Genomic DNA, 6,263 nt, shown 5'->3' with positions numbered 1-6,263 from the left:
TGCAAATCCAGCATCCAGGTTCAATGTCCTACTTCCACGGCTGGTCTCCACATTCAGAGCACGAGGCCAAGAAACGAGCGACACAGCGCTCTCTAAACCTCCACCGTTACCACAAAGTCACCACACCGCCGCTGTCCCGTCTTAAGGAAACAGGTAAAGAAGCAGTGGGTCAGGCCATGCCAGCGAGGCCACCACAAGGGGGCGCTCATATACTGCGGAAGGGGGCAGCTGAAGACACTGGGGAGGGGGGGATGTGTGACGCATCCTGTTCTAAAGGAGAAAAACACCGGGCAGAGGCACAGCCTTTCTTCCAGAGAGAGGAGTGAGTTATGGGGAAAGACAGAAGGGATTACAGAAATACAAGCTGCAGCCTTAATGGCCTTTCAATTTTTGCCATGATGGTGTTTTTTTGTTCTTTTTTGTTGATGGTTTTTTTTTTTTTTTTTTGTCTTAAATGGCCAACTGCAAACTATGGTAAACACATGGTGATTTATACCCATTACAGCCGGTCAATGTTCCTATTAAGTAATTAGGGGTTCGGAGGATATCAAAACACCAGCATGCTAAGGCTGACCATAACCACACTCACCCAGCTGGAAAGCATTCACACACACACACACACACACTCTCTCTCTCTCTATATATATATACTTTATTGGCAAGAGACATTTTGACTTTTCCCATCTTTCTCCTCCTCTTTCCCCTTCTCTCCTCTTTCTTCCTCAGTCACTTCCCTGCGTATTGTGTTTGGGAGTGCACACCGCAGGAAGGACGCATCGTCGGTGACGGCATGCGTGCCGTGTGCCAGGTGTGTTGCGTGCGCTCTGTTGTAACGCCCGCCCCAGACGCAGCGCTGCAGTGCACGCTGCGCACGGGAGACTACACTGCAAAAAACAAAAAAACTATCCAATCTTAACAAGCACCTATATTCAGACCTAAAATCTTATTTCTATTACTTTTAAGTAAGTAAATAGTTTGACTCGCGTCAAGATTCGCCAAATGGGTTGAGTCAATTTCACGCAAAAAATAAGTTACAACAAGCTAATATTTTCATTGTAAGACCAAAACGCTTGTTAAGACAGACCTTTTTTAGTAGCGTAGCAGATCAAAATGAGGGTTCCTAACACTGATCCTCCCGAACGCTCCCCAAAAACCTACATTTGAAAAACCCTTCCTGTGTATGCATGCCTGTGCATGCATGAGACTGCAAGAGCACACATGCATGCGGGTCTGTGAATGTGTGCGTGTGTGTGTGTGTGTGTGTGTGTACGTGCACGTGTGTGTTTGAGAGGAACAAGGCCAAATAACCAGCAGTCTTCATTTCTCCATCTGGATGGAGCGGTGTGTTGTTGCTCTGCTCTGCACAGGCATTCTGTGGCCTGGGTCCCTGGGTGGTGGGGCTGTGGATTCCGTTACACGCAGCAATCAATTGCACAAATAAAGCTTCGGTTTATTTTCTTCTGCCCAGCTATTGATGTGGGTCAGGCTGGCGCGGCTCCAATATATTGGGAACAGTCATGAAATGTTTTTTTTCCACAGCCCTAACCTGCCTTCCTACAGGCTTTTCAGTGCCCTGACTGCAGCGCTGCCTGGATGAACCTCCTTTATGGGCTCTAATGAGAGTCAATAAATAACCTGCTGCTGCAACCAACGCCCCTCAGCGTCTTCTGCTCCCAACTCCTGATGTGTGAGAGAGAGAGAGAGTGTGTGTGTGAATGTCCACGTGTGAAGGTATGTATGCGTGGGTGTTAGTTTGTGCCCGTGTGTGCATGTAAGATTCTACAGGGGTTGGGGGTAGAGGTTGAGGTTGGGGGTAGACGTAGAAGTTTGGGGGTAGAGGCTGGGGAGCAGAGCTAGGGGGTTGAGAGGGGTTCTGGCTCTGTTCCTGCTGCATTTATTCAGTGAGAGCATTCACCTGTGACTGATTATCTCACCAGCCTACGTCTCACAAAGCAGTTTTCCTCCGCCCCGCCCCGCCCCACAACAACGCCGTGTTTTTACAGCCCCTCCCCCACGCCCCTCCCACAATCCCCTGCTCTCCGCTGCCACTGGGAATAACCAACAAACAAGTAAACAAACACTCCCACCTGGCCGTGTGAGCCTGCAGGTAAACACACCTGCGCTAGTCTCTCAGAGGCACCTGCCAGCCCAAACCCAACAAGGTCTGCAGAGAGCCGGGCACTTCGCCGGAATTTACCCAGCAGCCAGCCTGCTGCCGCTGCACCAACTGAAATCCCCTAACTGTGTTTGCCCTCGCCTGGGCGCGGGCGGGGTCGGGGCGGGGCGTTCGCGGACAGTCGAGCTGTTGGCCGAGCGTCCCGCGGCAGGACGCATGCTTCGCTGGGAGGGAACCCTTCGCCCCAGTCGGTTGGTCGGCAAACATCTGGAGAGCAGCCGTGCCCCCCTCCGCGCATTCCGGCGACAGCTGGAGAAGGCATTACGGAACGTGTTTGCCCGCTGCCCCCGCGCCATGGAAACCAAGAAGTGGTCTCAAGCGTTCACAGAGATCAATGGGCCGGTGTGTTTCGCTCCCTGAACAGACAGTGCGATGCTCGGCTCATTTACACAGGGTGGGGGGGGGATTAATATTTACAAGCGGACAGGATGACGTGGGGGCCAGTGTTTAACACACACACACAGGCCCTGACCTGTCCTGGGCTGACCCAACAGCAGGCTGCCACTACAGAAAGGCAGCAGACACAGGACAGGAGAAGAAAGTTAAAAACTTTGACGCGGCAGGACAGGGCCGAAAGTTTGTGCTCCCAGCAGGATGGGATGGTACAGGAAACATGTCTGACAGGACAGCACAGGACTGAGGATGTAGGCCATGTTTTTAGCACCAAAAATGTGGATGCGCTGGAGTTCATTTTTACTCTTGTGTCATACTCACACAGACACGCAGGTGTTACAGTCTCCTCGCCAAATACACACACACACTCGCGCACACGCTCACACTCGCACACACAAACGTGTCTTTACACGAATAGATTTGACCGAGTAAAACATTTCAGGGAGGAATAAAATGGCGAGAGAAGGTTGCAATGTTCTTTGTGAGCATCAAGGGAATAATTCCAGCAGTGCTTCTTTCCCATAATGCACACTGTCTGACCCCGTGACCCTGTGGAATCTTGAAGTCTCAATCAGCACAGGCTGGCTTCAGCACAGATTACCACCTAAGGACCAATAAACCACCAAACTGATAACTTTATCACTGTTGGCATCAGAGCCTATGGCTGCCAAGCAAACTAATCAGTGTTCTTGTTTCACCATTTAGAAGACATAGATGGTACAGTATGACTCCCGATCAGGCAAAGTGGCAGGGTTCAGTAAGCAGAGTGTCATGTGATCTCCACAGTCCGTTCCCCGCTCGTCACGTCGACGGTGCCCTGTCAACAAGCACCCCTGGGTGTGAAAGACTAAAAGTGCGCTTGTGTGTACCCGAAACCTGATAAGAGGATGGGGTTGACGCTATGGTGCTCAGTGAGCCCGCAGCACTGAAACTGACCTCCACACCTGCCCAGCAGGTTGACAGACAACATCTGTGTGTCGCGAAAATGTCAAATACTGAGTCATACAGACAGAATTATTAAGGATTACATCACTGCTCTGCAGCAGCAGCACCCACACTCATAATCTACACAGAGAAGGCAAGAAGCCATGACTCAGTCTGTTATTTCAGCTCCATTTTAATACATCTGACACACATACGTGAAAAAAAAACTTTAGTCACTCTGTGCTTCTTTAAATAATAACATTTTAATAGTTTGGAAACAGTTCATTCCCAAGCTTGGCACAAGACTTCTGAGAAATACTTCAGCGCACTGAATACACAAATTGATAAGCTCCGTGCACCCCGAAATTCGACAAAAACAAGCAAGCAATCCATACTGCACATGAAATGTGGAGACATTCAATCTTTTGATATCTTACTGTCTGAACTGCTATGGAGAGGAATTCGGTAAAAACTCACATGTAGGCTCGTGTCCCTCCCTGAATCTTCTGCTCTTGATTATACACAACCGTGAACTCCAGGACCTGACAAATATTAAGACAGGAATGCAGTGTCATAAATAAACCAAAAATATTAATGTGGTTGGCTGGGGAAACGGGTAATGATGAGTCCACTTCACATCTAAAACTTTTGAAAAAAGTGCTTGGCTTTTTTGCTGGCCATGGTGTTCGTTCTGCTTTAGGTGTTCACTCTGATAATGTTGAGTCCAGCATTGATGTGCAAAGAAGCATTAACCTCCAGGCAAAGGTATGACAATGTCTCCGTCTGTCAGCCTTATTCATTGTGCTCTGTTTGGTTACTGTCATACACTATTTACAATAAGCAAACTGCGCAGTACACGAGCCATATGCAATACAGGTGCAATAGCGCTGTTGTACCAGGAACGTTTAATACCAGTACTGTAACGGGCATGTAATGTATAGCGACACTTTAGTGTTGTGTAGCTGCAATAATTCTGTAAATTAATAGAGATACAATAATTCTGTAAACGAAAATCAGAAATTTATAACGCTATCATAATGCTATGATTGCAAGCCAGCTCGCTGCAATACAACACTTGCAGCATGACGAAAGAAAAGGGAGAATGGGTCATTGTAAGTCAACTTTAGCTGAGATAAGGAAACTTATTTCACCAACATGGCTCTGGCTGGATGGTACTAAACTTAAAACTTAACTTAAACTTCGAAATATCTAAACTTAGTTATTTGTTAGCTATCAATTTGAGGTGCACCAGAATCTCTGCCTATACTAAACGTGTTAGCTAGTCAGCTAAACACAACGCCAGAAACGTGATGGTCAAGCTGCTAAACAGCTAGCCACATGCACAACGCCTGACACAAGCAAACAGATAGCTAGCTGTGTATGCAAATTTGAAATTATTTAAAGCCAATTCCTTTTTCTACTGTAATCACACCAGCTTTCAAGAGTTCAAAAGCTTTTAAAAACGGGATCTGCTTGTATCATGCAGTTGCTAGTTAGTTTGTTAGCAATGTATGAAACGTTAGCTGTATCGGTTAGCGTCATTAAATAAGGAGCAACACGTTTATACCATGTTCTGTGAACGTTAATCCTAAAACACAACTCATTAATACAACTCAGCACTTACCTCCAACGTGGTCATGTTGCTCCCTGGGAACAGAAAACACCGAATCCGAAGGAGTTTGAAGCTAGCCATCGGCCTATGCTTTAGGCCTGTGTCTCTTTCGCCGCCAACCGCCATATTGAAAAGGAAAGTCTATAACCCTCAATGAGGAAATGCTTTCCAGTAGCCACCAGCGGTCCTCATACTTAACCTTCTTATAATCTTTTGTAGTATTGAACCAAAGATGACATATGAACAAATAAAATCCCACAATTATAACATTTATTTTGTAAAAGAACATTTTGTCTTCATGAATAAATCTTACAACATGGTGAACCACATTTGTTGCTGTCATATTTGGCTAGTCTGTGAGCCAGTTTGCTCTCCTGCAAAAGCAAAGGATTCTTACTCAATAAAGGTGGGATGGCATGGATTGCTCATAATGCCTACAATCAGAATCATGAGAGTTTTGCATAACACTGTACAGTAGGAGCCACTGGAAATATTTAATGAGACCTTTTGTTAATTGGCCAAGCATGCGCTGATCCTATTGGTCAATATTCATAACTTGAGACACGAAGGTGTAGGTTCCTGAAGTGCAGTTCTCTAAATATCCATCTAGTGTTCAGTTATACACACTTCCCATGATCTCACCTGAAACACACACATTGTTTTATGTTCGAGATCCTAAGCTAGATCACCATTGTGGCAATGCTCAACGGCTTTTGTCTCCACTTGGAAAACGGGTTCCCACTCTACCGGTGTGTACTCAGAAAAAAAAATCCCCTTTTGAACATGAGCAAGTGCACACACACACACACCCCAACTCCCAACTGAAAATAGCACAGTGCATTGTGGGGGCAGGGAAATAAACATGTTTGCTCAGTGTTAATCATTCCCCAAGCCAGTCCATGGGCCCTGCCAGCTTCCTGGCAGCCTCTCCTTCATTAAAACATTAACCAGGACGTGTGGACAATGGCTCCTGTGTTCCTCTGCTTATCTGAGTTTCTCTGCCCCGAGAGAGGGGCCAGTGTCCCAGTCTGTCCCTTTCTATCACACGTCGTCCTCAGCTGCATCCAGCTCTGCACTGACCAACAGCAAGAACTGGACTCTACATCAAACAAGAGAGCGCTCTTTCATCTCTCTCTCTCTCTCTCTCTCTCTCTCTCT

General features: G+C 46.8%; 1 long non-coding RNA gene across 1 annotated transcript; it reads right to left on the bottom strand.

The window, feature by feature from the left end:
- Positions 1–3,734: 3,734 nt before the first annotated feature.
- Positions 3,735–6,041, bottom strand: LOC135244936 (uncharacterized). Its single transcript, XR_010327098.1, has 2 exons — positions 5,118–6,041; positions 3,735–4,035 (listed from the first exon to the last, which is right to left on the bottom strand). It is a non-coding gene; the product is annotated as an uncharacterized LOC135244936 (long non-coding RNA).
- Positions 6,042–6,263: the final 222 nt, after the last annotated feature.

The sequence above is a fragment of the Anguilla rostrata genome, chromosome 18 (genome assembly GCF_018555375.3).
Source record: "Anguilla rostrata isolate EN2019 chromosome 18, ASM1855537v3, whole genome shotgun sequence".
In the NCBI taxonomy this organism is placed as follows: domain Eukaryota; kingdom Metazoa; phylum Chordata; class Actinopteri; order Anguilliformes; family Anguillidae; genus Anguilla; species Anguilla rostrata.
The sequence above is the reverse complement of the archived record's forward strand: the minus strand, read 5'-3'. Positions and strand labels throughout refer to the sequence as shown.